The following is a 19,414-nucleotide window of genomic DNA, read 5'->3' as shown; positions in this document are numbered from 1 at the left end:
GGAAGAATACCATAGGCATTCTCATAAGAAAACCAGAAGTATTGATGTTTGCGTTTGACGTGCAAACCTTGGCTGAGCATCAAATGCGGTAACACAAAGCAATCAAAGGATACTTAGCAACCATGATCCAAATCACCGCCAACCTAGCAAAGAAAATCAAATTTTGACTTCGCCTTCCTTGTGAAAAATCTTACCGCATTTGTTGTTCCCGCATTTGAAGTTTGCGTTTCAAACGCACACAGTAATATTTCCGAAAAAAATCTAGAGTTATTTTCGGAGGAATTTTTGAAGAATTTCTAGTAGAGTAGTACATTTTTTTTATAAAACCCTCTCAAAATATCCAAAAGAATTGCATTAGGTTTTTTGATAAAATCTTCCATAGTATTTCCAAAACAATTTTCAAGAATTTCAAAAAAAATAATTTCCTGGATTCCAAAAGTAATCCTTAAAGAGATACACGCAAAATCACATACAGAGTTCTGCAAAAAACAAAAAAATCCAAAAATATGTCCAGAAGAATCGCAATCTCAGAAATAATACCGGAATGGTAACTTTTTTTTTGGTTGAATCCCAAAGCGATATCTGGAAGAAAATTCAGAAATAATCTCAAGATTTTCAGAACAATCCCAGCGAGGATTTGAAGGATTCATGAGTGATTTAAGGAAGAATCCCGGGAGAAGCTCCCAAAGATTTCTAGAGTAGTTTCTGGAACAATTTTTTTTCTCGTATGATTTATATATAAAAATACTATGATTCAAATATATTTCTTGTGTAGCATTAAGTTTCGCTGCAGACACAGCTCGTAACATCAATAATAAATTTAATTTATAAATCTTTTAAGCACATCCAAATTAAACAACAGTTCAAATAGTAAAATACTATTCTCATGAGTTTTCGAGGATCATATGGTCGGTATTTAGACAGACCACACTAGATGAATTTTGGAGCCATAAGGATACGTAAAGAACTCCATCAATTTTAAATCTTCCATGTCATTTTGATACAAATGTACAATCAAATAGATAAGTTCCATTATTACAGAAAACATATATAATATTTTGATGTTTCACATGTTTGGGGTACATTTTTCTTACTCGATTGAAAAAAACACTTCGTTCAGCCTGTCTGATCACCGACCATATCTATGTTTGCTATTTGATATTTAAATACTTGAATTGTGCTGTATCAATATTTACAGGTAATTATAATAAATAAGTATGTATAGAACAATAACAATTTTAATTTATCCCCATAATTGAACGACAATATTAATTAGAATGAGTCTCCACCACATCATCCTCTCCTCTCAGGAGAATTTTGATTCCCAATATTTTTTTTGCGGTGGTTCAGAATTGAAAATATCAAAAGTCTATTGTAATCACATACTTTTTCAATTGCATGTGGTGTTGTTCGATATTTAAAATAAGATTCGTTAAGCCGAACATTTTGATCCTTCTACAAGAACCAACAACGAGCATTAATTTGAGTTCAGAGATTTTTTCGTAATGCACAACCAGCATAAACGTTCTTCCCCATTTGTTTATGTACTAATTATAACTTCAACATGTTGCAAAACAAGTGGAGCTACTTTTAAAACAAACTTTTATATCGATCAACCAAACCATAGAATATCCAATAGCGGAATAATAATAATAATAACCGATCATATCAAATCGAGCCGAACTGGCGCTCTTTCCGTGCGCGCGCGCTTTCTGCAGAGCTGTCAAAACAGACTTTTGTGCCTTCCTTCTTTCCCCATTAAACATTTGACAGTTCAACAGCCGACTAAATTGGTTGAAAAATCGGTCGATTTTTGCACCGACGCTTATGGAAGTTTAACGCAGCGATCAACTGACAAATAGCTAGATTTAATCGGGTGACCGAAGAAATCTGATGTTAAGTAGGTCAACTTGCTTGAATTTTACTTAAAATACCGATTTGTCCACCTATTTAGTAGGATTGCGTCGGCCCACCCTATTGAATCGGGTGATATTCGGTTGATCCCTGTGTTAATCTTCCATAAGCGTCGGTGCAACAATCGACCGATTTTTCAACCAATTTTGTCGGCTGTTGAACCGTCAAATGTCTAATGGGGTTCGCTTTCCTTCAACTCAACAACTCAGCACGATAATAGAAGTAATAAACAATAGAAGAAGAATGTCGCTGGCGTCGCAGTAGGAACATCTTTTGCTGAGATAGGCGGGGCTATAAATGTCAACGCGAAAATGTATGCAGTTTGACACTTATGTACCCAACATGTTTCTGAGCGAGAACAAAGGGAACACCAGCGACATTATTCTTCTATGGTTTATTACTTCTATTAGAACGATCCACCTCGAGGTGGATTGGTGAGCTGTCTGGTTGTTGCAGATGAACAATCATCGTGTAGCGCGACATCATCATTGCCACCAAGCTTGCAACTCACCAGAAAATCGTGGTACAATTAACAACGACCCTCCCAGTGTTGAAACTTAAACTCCATATTTTAAATAAAGTAAAGCTGAAATAGTTGCAAGAACATGCTCTTTCGAATTATTAAATAAAAAGAAAAATTCATTCAAAATAGGACTCAATTGACTTTTTTGCCAATCAACTACTAAAACAACATATCAAAGTAAGTTCCATCACTTTAGTCATAATTCAACAAAATCAAATTGTTTATTTTTTTTTCAACAGTCGATTTCACATAAGCGCCTTACATTTAGACGGTATTTACCTTAATTTTGAGGGCCCCTAAATCGAACTCCGCACCGGGCCTCAAAAACTCTAGCTACGCCACTGGGGGGTGACCCCAAACTTTTGCACGGGAGTGTACATCGAACGCGCGCGTGCCCAAGCTTAACACGATCGGTCAATCTAGTGCTGCTCTCGAAGACCCAGAGGATATGATCATTCGAGTGACCCATTAACTTAGTAAACATGATTGATTGCAATTATTCCATTTAATAGATGATCGGGTATGATCCAGGTTTCTTGTTGAACAACGTATCTGCTTGTGTTGAGTGGTTTTTTTTCATCAACCAGCGAATAATTTCCCGGTGATCATAGATATTAGAGCAAATTGATCTACACATGCTAATATGTAACGTTCAGCGACTATGCCCGATATGTTTTGCTGTTATCGGTGAGACGAGTATAGAATAGTCCAGAAAAAGTATTAATTTTATTCATTAATGATTGTATTAATTATGCAGGAATAGTTCTGTATATATTTTAATCTGTCATATACTTATTTTTTATTGTTTTATTATAGAGACTTTCAGCCCTGAGCTGGTTCGTCTCTTCCCTCATATACTTATTGAATTCGTTGAGGGTTTGTTAAAAAACAAAATGAACCAGTCTATTGTTTGAAGCATGACTCTACAATTTGCTATTATTATGTAAAGTTTAATCACACATTAGTTCAAATGCTACATTAGAGGATGCAGATCTTAGAAAACATATGGTTGTAATTTTAAATTAATCTTTTGGGCATCATGTGTTTTGATTGAAAATAGAAAATATCCGAACATTATAAAATTCAGTAAAAGTCTTTCTTTGAAAAAATCATATTAACGATATTTGTCAGTAGTCTGGACGTAGAATGGCAGTGTGTCATTAAGTGCCTCTGGATAATGATCGATGAAAAGCTCATCTTCACTAGTCACGTTGAATATGCATATTAAAAGAAAACTACGGCTATTGCGGCTTTCTTGAGAATGATTTTTCAATAGTCCTACTGTAACGTTCCAACTAAGACAGAGACTTCGTGTTCCAACCCTTGGCAGCGTCCATTTATTACCTACCTACCTTGATACCTTGATGGCTACAGCGTAGCATCACGCCATTGCCGGGCGTATTGTAGAGCTCCATCTTCGTCGGTCTTGGGCGAAACTTCTCCAGTTGCCCCGAACGTTTAGGGTCGCCAGGTCCTCTTCCACTGCGTACAGCCAGCGTATTCGTGGTCTTCCCCGAAGCCGCCGGCCTCTACCTGGTTCCCTGCTGAATATTATTTTCGCAATTCTTTCTTCCGACATTCGCACTAAGTGACCAGCCCACTGAAGTCTGCCGTATTTTACACGATTGATAATATTCGCATCTTTGTACACTTGATACAACTCGTGATTCATGCGTCTGCGCCATACACCATTTTCGAGTTTCCCACCGAGTATTGTCCGCAGCACTTTACGCTCGAAAACACCGAGAGCTTTCCGGTCTGACTCTTTCAACGTCCACGCTTCGTGCCCGTAGAGAGCCACCGGAAGAATCAATGTTTTATACAGGGCGAATTTAGTTTCGGTTTGCAAGCTGCGGGACCTAAGCTGGTTACGTAGTCCGTAAAAGGCCCTATTCGCAGCCGCAACACGTCTTTTCACTTCGCGGGAAACGTCGTTGTCACATGTCACAAGTGTTCCAAGGTAAACAAATTCTTCAACAACTTCAAACACATCCCCATCAAACACTACCTCAGCACTTACACCACCATGCCTGACTCTATCTCTACCTGCAACCATGTACTTCGTCTTGGTAGAATTGATGGTCAGGCCTATCCTCGCTGTCTCCCTCTTCAGAGGCACGAAGGCCTCTTCCACTGACCTGCGATCGATTCCAATCAGGTCTATATCGTCCGCAAAGCCAAGGAGCATGTGCGACCTTGTGATAATAGTGCCATTTCTTTGCACGCCAGATCTCCTAATAGCACCTTCAAGTGCAATGTTGAACAGTAAATTCGAAAGTGCGTCTCCCTGCTTCAATCCGTCTAACGTCACGAACGAGGTTGACACCTCGTCTGCGATCCGAACACTTGATTTCGAACCATCCAGCGTAGCACGTATCAGCCTAATTAGTTTCGCCGGAAAACCATTTTCAGACATTATCTGCCAAAGCTCATTTCTTTTCACTGAGTCGTACGCCGCCTTGAAATCAATAAACAGATGGTGAGTCTGCAAGTTATACTCCCGGAATTTGTCTAGGATCATTCGCAAGCTAAACATCTGGTCCGTTGTCGAACGGCCCTCACGAAAACCAGCTTGGTATTCGCCGACGAAGGACTCCTCGAGCGGTCTCAGTCTGTTAAACAGGATGCGCGACAGAATTTTGTACGCCGAATTCAGCAGGGTAATTCCTCTGTAATTGGCACACTCCAGTCTGTGCCCTTTCTTGTAGATAGGGCGGATGAGGCCATCCAACCAGCCGGTGGGCAATTCTTCGTCCTCCCATACCTTCAGAAGTACTCGGTGGATCGACTGGTAAAGCTGCTCGCTTCCGTGCTTGAGAAGCTCGACCGGGATCTCGTCTTTCCCAGCAGCCTTACAGTTCTTCAGCTCGCTGATAGCCTTTTTAACCTCTCCTATGGTCGGTGGGTCCACAGCTTGATCGTCATCATCTATGTTCATCCTGTTCCTCGCTACATTTCCATTCTCACCGTTCAACAATTGCTGAAAGTGCTCCTTCCACCTGGCAGCCACCGCCGTTTTATCGGTCAGCAAATTCCCTTCTCGGTCATTGCACATGGCGGGCACTGGTACGGTATTGTGCCGCGCACCATTGACCGTTGCATAAAATCTCCGCATATCATTTCGGTTCATGCTTTCTTGTGCGTCAGCTACCACACTTTCTTCGTGCTGCCTTTTCTTTCTGCGGTGGATTCGCTTTTCTTCGGCTCTCGCTGCCCTGTACCGCTCTCTGTTCTGTCGGGTACCGGCCACAAGCATACGGCTTCTGGCAACATTCTTCATGTCTGTCACCCTCTGGCACTCTTCATCGAACCAGTCGTTCCGTCTTCGTCGTTGACCAGTGCCGATCACTTCCCGCGCCGTTGTTGTCACAGCTTCGTGGATAGGGTCCCACAGGCTGTCGACGTCTCCAGCAACGTTGACTCTTCCCAACTTCTCGTCTAGTTGCTGACGGTACTGCGCAGCTACCCCATCAGTCGACAAGCGTTGTATATTGAAGCGTAGCGTTCTGTGTGTTGCGGAACTCGTGCCGCTGGATAACCGCGCCCGAATTTTAGCTACAACGAGATAATGATCCGAGTCGATATTAGGGCCTCGGAAGGTCCTGACATCAATGACATCTGAGAAATGTCGCCCATCAACCAGCACGTGGTCTATTTGGGAGCAGGCATCGCCACTCGGGTGTCGCCAGGTGTGTTTGCGGATATTCTTTCGTGCGAAGTAGGTACTGCTGATTGCCATCCCTCTAGCAGCAGCGAAGGTTACTAGCCGCAGGCCATTATCATTGGTAACGGAATGAAGGCTTTCCGTTCCAATAACGGGTCGGAAGAAATCTTCTTTCTCGATCTGCGCATTTGCGTCGCCAATGACTATCTTGACGTCTTGTTTTGGGCACTCTCCGTAGGCCTTATCCAGGCTCTCATAGAACTCATCCTTCATGTCATCGGGCTTATCGTTCGTTGGCGCATATATGCTGATCAGGCTGTAGTTGAAGAACTTGCCCCTCATTCTCAACACACAGATTCGGTCGCTTACCGGTTTCCACCGAATAATTCGCTTCATCTGCTTCCCAATCACTATGAAGCCAACTCCACGTTCTGCTCTGTCGCCACCGCTGTAGTAGATGTGGTACTTGAATGAAGTGTTGGCGATGGGGTCCACCGCTCGGAATTCGCGTTCTCCGGTTCTCGGCCAGCGTATTTCCTGGATAGCTGCCACGTTCACGCCGACATTCCGCAGTTCACGAGCCAGGAGCCCAACGCGCGCGGGTTCATTCAAAGTTCTCACGTTCCAAGATCCAACTTTCCAATCGTTGTCCTTTATTCGTTGCCGGGTCTGTTGCCGTAAAATCAATCCGTTTGCTCTACTTTTGCCTTTCTTGGTTGGTGAAGAGTCTTCGATAGGCCACCTAACCAGGGTTGCGCTACCTACATCGTGCTAGAGGGGCTGCCTCCTCGATGCTGACACGATACAGCATCGTCCGCTTGTTCTTTACATGATGACCACGGTCATAGCCATCACAACCATCAACCTTTATCAGGGCTTTGGACCTGTAGCTCTGGTTCTCAATAGTTTCAAGTTCTTTCGGACATGCTACTATGGTGAGCCGTCATGCGCTAGCGGTGTTACGTCCATTCATTACGTAACGCTAAAATTGGAAATTTTTTTAACACTTCTACTATCTTAAAAGAGCTTCAGTTCTACTGAATAATTGCAATCATTGGAATTTGTTATGGAACACAAATTCCAATGATTGCAATTATTCAGTAGAACTGGGAAAATTGATTAGATTGATGTGTTGTTGTTACTCTAAATTCATATAAGTCTATGTCTATAAGTGAAGTCGTTAAAAACGACATACCACCATGGGATGAGTGTAGGTAAAAATTAAGGTCAATTTGAAACGTCGTGTGCAGGATTTGTTAAATTGGTATTTGAGCCGTTGAAATTCATTAACATGTAACTCCAAGTCCATATGAACCCGTATATTAAAAAAAAGGGGGAAAATACAAAAATCGACATTTTTAAAATACTTACAAATGCATAATTTTTTAATGTGCCGCAAGATTTGTTTTACTACCAAGGCTAAGCTATAGTGAAAAAAATATTGGAGGTGCATGCAAGTTCGATAAGATGTGTGTAACGCAGTTCATAGGGGTCCCCAAAATGTGGTAAGAATTTCATTTTACATTATGATATTGATTTCTGGAAAACTAACACGTGAAGAAGCCTATAAAAAATCAGTTTGAAGATGACCGTGATAGGCAATGTGTAGGGGCCCTATGATAAATGTTATTAGTGATTAGACTAGTCTGAATACCTATTCAAAATTCGTTCTCGATAAATCGGTTTAATTTTGTAATTCAGACGGATCTACCTAAATATGCGGGCCCATAATTGTATTTGGAACTGATTTGGAGGTATGATCGTATTTTTAAACTAGTCGATTTTCATTTCAATTAAAGTTAAAAAAATATATCAATTATCATCTTTGGGACATGGGTTGTTCACATTCATTCACATTCAAGACTGGTAGTAGATCTCATTTTAAAAGTTTAGTTTCTATTTTAACGCAAGTCTCTATTTTTAACGGTAGGTCTTGAAAGTGTTTATTATAGTCAAAATTGCATTTAAAGTCACCTAATTTATTTATTCTGATGCAGTGAAACTTGCTCCAAGAGGTTCCAGAGAGACCTGCAGCGACTCTTACGCGATTTTTTCACAGGTTCGTCAGGATTTTATTTCATTTTCCTCGAGGAAAAACTTAAGGAATTCTTCAAGTGATTTATACAAATATCTCTTCAGGTGTACTTCTGGGATATCCTTCAGAAAAGCCTCTATTAATTTCACCACCAAGTCTTCCAAAAAATCTTCCAGATTTGTTTCAAGGGATGGTTAGAGAATATTTTTCGAAAATTTCTCTAGGATATCCATGAGCACTAGAACGGTTTTCTGGAATATTTTGAATTTTTCAGTTGTAATTACATAAGATCTTCCAAAGTTTCCTGCTGGAGTTATCTTAAGAAAACAAAATCATTCTACAGTTCTTAAAGAAATTAATTTTGGAATTTTTCCAGGAAGATATACGAGAATTCCTTTGCCAGTTCCTCCATTTATCCTTTCTGGTAATTATGGATTCCTTCAAGCATTCAACCACATTTTTCTTAGGACTTGCTCCTAAAATTCCTAAAGCCCAATAGTTCTTTCAGAGAACTTTGAGGGAGTTCAGCAAGGGTTACTTTCAAACTAAATAGAGTTTCATCAGATGTTATTTTAAGATTTAGGGGGAGATCCCCCAGTACCGGACAGCACCCAATACCGGACAAAGTCGAAACATTGAGAAATCATGGTCCAATCAAGATGGTGTATTAGTAGTAAAGGAAGCTATTATGGAGACTAATGTTTGCGTAGAATAACACATTCTTAAAATATGCATGCCTTTTTAAAAAAGTACAAAAGATTGAAAATTTCAAAAAATTTGACGTATTGCCTTAATTTTGAGCCTTTTTAGTAATTATTTTGAATATGAAAAAATACTTTCGATCACGCAAGCATATTCGAACATAATCCTAATTTGATAGTATGAATGAATTTTGTACCATAATTGGACTAAATATGGACAAATTACAATTTTGTTTAAGCACCTCCTGTCCCCCAGTTTCGGACAGCCTGATTTGTTATATGATATCTTTGTAATTATTGCACGAGTGTCTCAAAATACATTCATTTTTCATGGATTCCGTCGATCATGGTATCAAACATGCAATAAAATTAAGAAAAATGAACATTCAGAACAACATCGTAAAATGTGCTATTTTTCATCATATAAGAAAGAGGTTTTTGATGGACATCTTGCAAACTATGAAATACTCAAATTGTTCTTGTAAATGTTGCAAATGCATTGAATTGCCAATTATATACTATTCCTATAGTAAACACATTCAATGATGTTCAAATTTACAGAATTCGAGGGATTTCCAGATTGTGTCCGGTATTGGGTGCCACCTTTCAAGATCGATCAATTTGGTACTAAAATACATCATCAAAATGCAATGTCAAAATTCATACTTATATTTTCAAATTTATTTTTGTACACTATAAAAAAGATAATATTTATTATAAATGGGTAACACGAGCACATAAAACCAACATTTTTCGAATTATGAATTTAGTGGCTTAAGTGTCCGGTACTGGGGGATCTCCCCCTACTTCTGAAATAGTTCCCGATTTTTTTGAAAAAATTCTCCAATATTATCCGAAAAAAAATCCTTTATCTCTTACTGGGAATACTTCCGGGAAAATTATTTCAAGACATTTTTGGGAAATTTCTCTATACTTTCTACAAGAAATCTTAGCAACAATCACTAAAGTAGTTCCTGTAGGAATTTTCTGGTTGAAATCTCAAAGATGTTGTAAACGAGAAACTTGATTAAATTTTAAAAAATGTGGTCAAACCATTGGGCACATTCCATGAGTACTTATGATTTTCTTGAATAACTTATAAATCAACCTTTGAATGAATTAATGATGGAATCTCTGAAGTAACTTTTATGATTACCTTGAAGAAACGAAATTACCTTAAAGAAACGAAACAAATCAAACGTCTTAAACGAAATCCATAGGAATTCCGTGAATCACAACATGAACTCCTAAAGAAATTAATGCAGTTCATTTGGTAATTTATCTGAAACAAACCTTGATTAAATTTATCAATCTTAAAGGCATTTCTTTCATCAAGAATTTCAAAATCAATCCCGACTCAAAAACACAAAATTCAGCAAATGTATAAACTTTCTTAAAATTAAGGCTGTAATAATTCATTGCTTTCCAGGGCTACTTTGCCACTTTCACAGCTAATATTTCCACTTCTATGTCACTTCACTAAAAGTCGTCTCGATAATTTTCAGTAAACTAATGTGTTTCTTAACAAGAATTAAGAAAAGGACTGTAGGCTCATTAATTGACATGTTTGCCATTAAACTACTAAAGCAACATATCAACATAAGATCCATCACTTTAGTCATAACTCTAAAAAAGCTATTCATTCAATGTTTATTTCAACAGTCGGTTTCACATTAGCGTCTTACATTTAGACGGCGTTCACTCTAATTTTGAGGGCCCCTAAATAGAACTACGCCCCAGGCCACAAAAAACCTAGCTACGCCACTAACTCCGATATTATCAAACTTGAAGGAACCTAAAATTTTCCTTCACGGGGCTCTAGTTTATGGTCCAATCTTTCAGAAAATGCTTCCCTCAAAATATTTTATCAGTGAAGAATTTAAATTTTCGAGTTATATCAAAAAGTTCTAGGTGGACTACTTATCAGACAGAGTATGAGGTTACCTTTCATGCCTTGAAATTTCTTTGAAACCCTAAGGCTATGCAAACAAAATTTAAAAAAAATATCGAACATTTTATAACTTTTAACATGAGGGCGTTTCGGAGCCGAATAAATTTCGAAATTATTTTTCTATGCCAACATTGTAACTTAGCTATCTATGATGATTTTGTACTCGGTGTTTTTACCCTTGGTAAAAGATTCAATAGAATCTGAAACATATAACAGTTAATTAACGCATTCTTTGACATTTAGTTATTTATCAACATTTGTTGAATGAATTGAAATTGCTAAATTACAAAGGGAGAACATATTAATCAATTTCAACGATACAAACTACAAAAATGAGCAAACTTTAGTCCCACTCAGCTGCATCGATGAGCACGTTTGTGATTAGCTGGACGCAACGACCTTTGTTTTGCATACAGTTGTACAAAATGTGCCCTAGTATCATCCTGAGGGGTGCGGTGTCGAACATTTTGGTCATTCAATTTGAACACAAATTTTTCCACCAGTGCAAACCGTTGTTTGTTTGCTTGTATCGCAGGAAACCATTTTCAAAGTGCACAATTAAAATGCTTCACCTTAAGCTTCTGCAATTTGATGAGGGCAATAAGTCCGATGAATCAGCTGAAACAAATAATTGCTGAACGTATGTTAGTATAAATATTAGACTGATGCAGATTTTGAAGTTTCTGCTCCCCTATGCTTAAACGATGTCAATAGGGTCCTAAAGCCCTGTCTCAATTTTATTACCAAACGCTTAAGTTTAGGGCAGAAACACATGTTTACTCAATTTTTAAATGATTTTCATTGGTTTAAGTACAAAAACATTTTTTTTATGATTTTTTAGATTTTGTCACACCCCTTGGTTTAAACTCGAATTTTGGGTATATTTTGTTTTCCGTGTCCCTTCCGAAATGTCAGATAGGAACAACCCCGGTATTAAAACTATATGCCCTGTGGCATTTTTGTCGAAAAAGTGAATGTCAAACAAGATCACAAGTGTCAAGGTTGATATTTGGAACCATTTTTAAAATTGAAGTTAAAAAATGGTATAGCAGTTATTTGAGCGGAAAAACTCGCTAAAGTAGTTGCAAGAACATGCTCTTTCGTATTATTGAATAAAAACGAGAATTCATTGAACATTTTAGGACCCAATTATGATAAAAATCATTCTCCCAAAATTTGAAGTGATTTGGAAGAAATTTGGTTGTGCACACGCCATTTGAAGTTTGTATGGGAATTACTATGGAAAAGGCAAACCTTTCGCCAGTGTTGTGAAAAACTCAATTTCTCACAACTCACGCTTGAGATTTTTCATGCGTGAGTTGTCAATCATGCAACTCAGCGGTCAAAAAATCATGGATGAGTTGGCTCACCTTTTTAACTCATTGTCTCATGTTTTCACTTGCACCTGCGGGGGCAGGCGATGAGGGCAGGATCAAACATGTCGCGCGTCGGACGAGTAAAGTGAAAAAGTGCCGCGTTCGATTAGTTCTTTTTAATCCTTCGACCTTGAGGCTTGCTCCTGGGCAGTGCGTCAAGAAAGCCCTAGAAGTCATCTGTTTTTTTCCTCTCGGGTCGCGCGCCTTTTTTCTCTGAGTGCTTTTATATAGCCGAGCAAACGAGTGAAGCTGAAAGTGGATTGTGGCTACTCAGTCAAGGATGACGGATCAATTGGTGAGCTCGTTTCATGTTACTATTTCTAATCTATTAAAAATATATGACTGCACATTCAATCGTTACAATGGTGGGACGTAAATATGATTTTTTAACAAACTATGAATGGTTCGTCACTGTGGGTGTCGACATAAACTATGATTCATGAATTATTTATGTTAAACATTTTATTTTTCAAAACACCCCTTTGCGAATGGTTCCTTTTATTCAACAAACTTTGGATGGTTCGCCACTGTAAGTGTCGGCATAAGAATAAGAGTGTTAAAAATGTAACGTTTAGGTATTTGTTCAACAAGTTTTGAATGGTTCGTCACCTCAAATGTCGGCATAATTTTCCTCTACATAGAAGTTGTTCATATCAAGTGAATATATTATATTTACATATAAGCATTTTTATATCTCACAAATAATTATTGATCATGGTCTAATCGCTTATCAAAGTGAATCCTGTGATCCAACGAACCTCCCCATTAACAAACATCCCTCCCAGTAACCTTTGTGGAGATGCAGAGGCAAGCACGGTCTCCAAATAGCAAAGGTTACACACTAACATTCCTTCCCCCGATCCCACCTGACTGCAAAGACGTGGCCGGCGCCGTTATTGACCATGAATATATTGAGGCACTGAATTATGCACACTGAAGAAGATAATGGCCAATCCCAGCCAAACTTCTAGTTGATTTTTTGTGCATTTTCACTGACTTCGGACAATCACGGAATAGCAACCATTGATATGTGTAGTCAGTCTAAGCTAAGCTAAGCTAATAGCTGAACTGCTACTGTGTCATGGGTCTGATATTATAATAAAACTAACATTTTCCAATTTATTTAAGGCTAAGTAGCCCGTCATTCGTTTTGGCAACAATGATGACTTTTCAGCTTGCATTTCAAAGTGATAAAACTCAATCTTGATAGTTTACATTGACTTGAGAAAGTATCACTGTACGCGCTAACATGCATAAAGTATGCTGATACTTTTTCAGCTGTGTCAGTGAAAAACCAACTGATTTTCTTTGATTCGAAATCGTGAGTTGAATTAGCAACAATCATCAACGACGCATACAAATTTCAATGACGGCCTAATTCGCCTTAAGGAGTCTTTTTTGTTTCGTAGAAAAGCAGACTTTTATTTGCAAATAAAATCATGAGTTATGAGCTTATCAACTTTTTTATGTAGATAACAATACAAACATATTCATTATTTCTTATTCATCTGGCGTTTAACGCAGGTACGTTTAGTAAGTTTTTTGTTCACAAAACCTTTTCTAGAAGAGAATTTAATGGAGCATGGATAAGGTTGTAACTTTTCAATGCTTGCAATACTGTTGTGATACCTTTCAAACCATAAAAATCCGTCAGATTGTTAGACGGAGTTGATTTTCTCATAGGCAGAGGCGAAGTCCATTGATTGCCTGCATTCAAAAAAAAAACATAATCACTGTATAATTCCGTTTATTAACTATTCTCAATAAAAAATCGAATCTATTTTCTGATTCAAACTCATTTATCATTTGAAAACACAATCATATTTGACGGTTTAAAACAAAATCTTTAAAAAAATAAATTTCAGTTGAGGACTTAAAAAATTTTAAGTTAGAAAAACTTTTTTCCCTAAAATATGCCCAATTTACAATGTATGGACGACTTTTAGTAAATTTAAAGCTTTAAAGCGGCTGATACAATCGAAATGATACAATGAAGGACAACGGGGATCTCAGAATTTGTGTGGATATGAGAATGGCGAACAGGGAAATCAAGCGCGAATATCATTTCATGCCAACAATTGAAGACTTTCTGCCTCGATTGAAATCTGCAAAATCCTTCTCCAGATTAGATATAAAAAAGGTATTTCATAAAATTGAACTAGATGAGTCATCGCGTTCAATTACCACGCTTATTACTCATCGAGGTACATATAGATATAAACGTCTGATGTTCGGGGTGTCTTGTCACTTGTGCCCCTGAAATGTTTCAGAAAATTATCGAACAACTACTTGCGGACTGTGAAAACTGCCTCAGCTTTATCGGTGATATAGTTGTATTCGGTGCTGATGAAGCGGAGCATGATCGATGTCTGAACAAAGTACTTGAAGTTTTGAAAAGCCGGAATGTTCTGCTCAACATAGAAAAATGTTTCTTTAAGGTGAATGAGCTTGGGGGCCCAGATAGCCGTAGCGGTAAACGCGCAGCTATTCAGCAAGACCAAGCTGAGGGTCGTAGGTTCGAATCCCACCGGTCGAGGATCTTTTCGGGTTGGAAATTTTCTCGACTTCCCAGGGCATAGAGTATCTTCGTACCTGTCACACGATATACACATGCAATAATGGTCATAGGCAAAGTAAGCTCTCAGTTAATAACTGTGGAAGTGCTCATAAGAACACTAAGCTGATTAGCAGGCTCTGTCCCAGTAGGGACGTAACGCCAGAAAGAAGAAGAGCTTGACTTCTTGGGCCATCGTCTGTCTGGTGATGGAATTAAACCTGCGGAGAGTAAAGTTGAGGCGCTTAAAGCGGTCCGATCTCCAAAGGATGTAGAAGAACTCAGGAGTTTTTTAGGGTTAGCGAACTATGTGGGAAAATTCCTCCACATTTGATGTTAAGTATCGCAAGCTGATCCCTTGCGATACTTAACATCAAATGTGCATCAATATAGCAGATTCGTTCTCCAGGTTAAGTGATCATCATGTTGTTAAACAAGCATACACTAAAAACGATAAGTAGTTCCTTATCCTTGCTATTCTAGAATGTACTGCTATTGATATTAGCGAGATCGAAAGCGCAACAATCAATGATCGAGAGTTGACTTTGGTCAATGAAGCCCTTCGTTGTGGGATTTGGAATGAGACTGAGATGAAACCATTTGAAGCGTTTCAAAATGAGCTTGGATTTGTTGGGGAGCTAGTTATGAGAGGGAATAAAATGGTAATTCCGACATGTTTGCGTAAAAGATTTCTACAACTCGGACACGAAGGACACCCAGGAGAGTCAGCATTGAAAAGGAGACTTCGAGATAGAGTTTGTTGGCCTGGAATGGATAGAGATATCTAGAAATTCGTTGCTGTTTGTGAAGGTTGCCGTTTAGTTGATTTGCCCCAAAAACCTGAACCGATGTGCTGCAGACCGTTACCATCAGAAGCTTGGACAGACGTGGCCATCGACTTCCTGGGTCCATTACCATTTGGTGAATACTTGTTGGTCATTATTTACTATTTTAGCCGCTACAAAGAGATTGAGATAATGCGACTCATAACAGCTAAAGAAACTGCTGACCAATTTCGACGAATTTTCCAACGATTAGGATTTCCTCGCACTATTACACTCGACAATGCAAGACAGTTTTTGAGTTCTGATTTTGGAATTTTTTGCAAAGAAAATGGGATTTTCCTCAACTTTACCGTTCTATACTGGCCACAACAAAATGGGAAAGTAGAGAGGCAGAATCGATCATTGCTGAAACGTCTCCATATTAGCTGTGCCCTTAAGAGAGACTGGAAACGAGACTTAGAAGAATACCTTATGATGTATTACTTTACCCCGCATCCGGTAACCGGAAAAACTCCTACCGAACTATTAATGGGTCGGACGATAAGAACCAAGATACCATCGTTGAAAGATATCGAGACTGCACCACTTAGCGAGGAGTTTAGGGACAAAGATTGCTCTTCCAAGTACAGAGCATGCGAAAGGGGGCATTCTCCCTAGGAAGGCTGCAGAACCAGGAATTAAGGAAGCAGATAAGGTTCTAATGCAAAATTTGATTCCTGGGAACAAGCTATCTATAACCTACAGTCCAACAGAATACGAGGTGTTCAAGAAAGTTGGAACCAGAGTAACCATTCAAAATGAAGAGTCGGGCAAAATCTATGAGCGCAGTTCAGCTCACTTAAAGAAGATAGCGGATTATTTAGAGGAACCAACTCTACCAACCGAAAATGATTCTCTTCTACAGGTATCTCATCAGACAACTCCGTCTACGGCTCTAGCAGGAGATGAGGAATCGCGACCAAAACGCGCCTGCCGTCGTCCGGCTAGACTGGAAGATTATGTGGTTAACGAACACCGAAGGGTCGGTGCATTGAAAAAAAAGGTTGTACCCTTTGTGCATTTCCCACCGTGCAACTGATTATTCCTACTCGGGTATTCATTATTGTCATAACAAGAGTAAACACAACCTTAACCAGTGTGATTGTTTCTGGAAGCTAACTTTTAACTTGATTAATAGTGCTTTAAAAGAGTAAAGTTCAATACAAATAACTATTGCGAATAATCCGAACCAGATCACAACATCACTTACACCCCTTTTGCTTCTAACTCTCTCAAATATATGTACCACGAAACTTGATTCAACTTATTTCAAAATAACTTAGCTGGAGAAATTGCACCATTGCCAGTCCCATGTTACAGCACTTTGGTATTTTTGTAATAAAATAGTTTCTTTTGGTATTTTACTTATTATGAAAGACTCTTTGACAACTTATACAGGTACTACCTAAGTGTTGAAAATAACTTTGTATGGAATACGTTCATTAGGTATTATACAGAAATTTTCTAGATAAGTAGTTTTTGATCCGATGAACAACTTTGCCGAATACATAGTTCTTACAGCTAACCGGAATTTATTAGGTTTGTTAATTTATTTACCGCTATACAATCCGGACAAGCTCCGAAATTCTTAAGATAAATGTTCAGTTGTTTTACACTTCTCAAAATTGCAGATACTGGCAAAAGCTAAGGGCGCGACCACTTATGAATTAATTCCTGTAGTGTCGATGAAACGGTGCTGCAGCAAAACGATTGTTCGACCCACCCTGTTAATGTAATTTCCCTTACCTTAAAATTTACTGTTTGATAACAGTTACCTGCAATGCTCAAGCACATACCACCGTGCTGAAGTAATCCATTTCCGTAAACTCAATTCGCGCATTCATGCCAATCCATATCCGACGACATTCATCATCATCAAACGTATCACCGTAAAATCTTACCCCCTTGGAGCATTATTTCGCCGAGGATCTACCTTTACGCATATCGCTAAAAAAGATCTTCCGCAATCAACTTGCCACCGCTCCGAAGAGCCCATAGGCAGATATCGGTTCGAATCAATGAATGGGACAGTGCAAGCGTCGTTGATTGCAAAGCACGCATAAAATCGATGTCGTAACTGGTCCACGCCAAGCGACAAACGTCGGCATCCACCCCAAGTCAACTGCCTTCCACCGGGTTTCCTTCCATTCCACCAACCAACCTATAAAGCGGCCATGCCAGGTCCAAAGTTGAACGCGATAACTTATCGCGTAATGTCGCAAAATAGGAATCATTGCTCTCAGAAAAACATGACAGAAAAGAAACAGATCGCACAAATAATCCACATCGGATCGTGTGAAATTGTGTTTCCTCACTTTTCTTCAGCATGGGACGGGACAAGAAATGTGGGTTTGTTCAAAGAAGACGAAGAAGCAAAAAAACATATCGGAGACCCTCCAGCCAAACTCGCACTATCAACCGACCATCTGAACTGAAAAAACGGCAGCGCTGCGACAACATAACCGGCATTAAGTCGGAATCAGAATCCGGGTTGACGTATGGGATGCATATAGCCGGTGCTCGAAAATAAAAAAGCGAGTAAAATAATTTATCGTGATCAATTTCCTGATGCAGATTTTTGCTCGTTACATGCCCTGCACCGGCGGTAGTAATGCCGACTCGGAACCGATCCGGGAGACTGGCTTTATGCCACGTTTGGACCAGTTTTGGTATTATCTAGTTCGGGTTTCCACATGCGATAAGTTCCACCGGTTGCATGTGTTTGCCTATGCGGCGTACTTTTCGAATGGATATTATTCGGAAGTGAATTATTGTCGGAAAGCAATCGAGAAACAGTTAATCTCTTGCATTATCATTCCAGGTCACAGTTGGTCAAAAGCGTTCTGGTGCCTGAACTCAATATTAGTTTATTGAACAGGTAATCGAACATCTACACCACTAGGCCTACCTCTATCTCTACCTGCAACCATGTACTTCATTTTGGTAGAATAAATGGTAAGGCCTATTATTATAATACTCGCTGTCTCCTTCTTCAGAGGCACAAAGGCTTCCTCCACGGCCCTGCGATTGACTCCAATAAGGTCGATTTCGATATGAATTGCGACGGCTGCTGCATTAGTTCAGTATGAATTTTATGTAAATTGTATGTGAATTAGTATTACGTGCCCTCCTACTCTTCTACGATAAACCCTCGTTTTAAGCAGGACTTAACGGAGTCAAATTTACGATATTGCACTCGGCAGGTGTTCCGATAAATTGTATCGCTCCAGATGACGACTATTCGAGTTTGCTCACTAATGATGTCATGTACCGATCCATAGCAGCCACTAAGTCTAGATTAGTCATCTGGCATCTTTATAAGGCATATTCGGTTATTTCTGCCAATTTGTCACACCTGTGCCTTCCATTGATACCGAATCGGATGAGAAGAGGAAAGCCCGAAACGCTGACCAGTATATTTGAATCATCATACTGTGATGCTGAATGAAGGCAGCAACGTGGGTCTCCATCATGAATAATGCATTCGAGACAGTTAATTTTGGAGGGTGAATGGGAGGAGACATTATCATTTCCTCGCTGCCATATTGAAAGTGAATTGCCGCCAGCGCATCTTCAGGTCGGTCCTCTTTGGAGCCCCTAAATGGCCGAAGTGAATGGGGCCATTAATCATGCGCACTGTCCTCTTGATGACGCGTTGGTGTTGCGCCATTTTCGCTCGGAGGGAGATCTTGAGAATGCACGCGCATTGTGTGAACAAAACAATTAACCTTGTAAGAGGATTACTGTTGTCGGTGGCCCGGGTCTAGCCTAATCCGACACTTAACATGCTAAGCGCGTATGGGTGTGATTTATTGAATGACCGATTAACATGTTACGCCCACAGTTCTGACACCGCCCATAGATGTTCAGCC

This window comes from Aedes aegypti, chromosome 3 (assembly GCF_002204515.2).
Source record: "Aedes aegypti strain LVP_AGWG chromosome 3, AaegL5.0 Primary Assembly, whole genome shotgun sequence".
Taxonomy (NCBI): Eukaryota; Metazoa; Arthropoda; class Insecta; order Diptera; family Culicidae; genus Aedes; species Aedes aegypti.
This window is presented reverse-complemented; position numbering follows the sequence as displayed.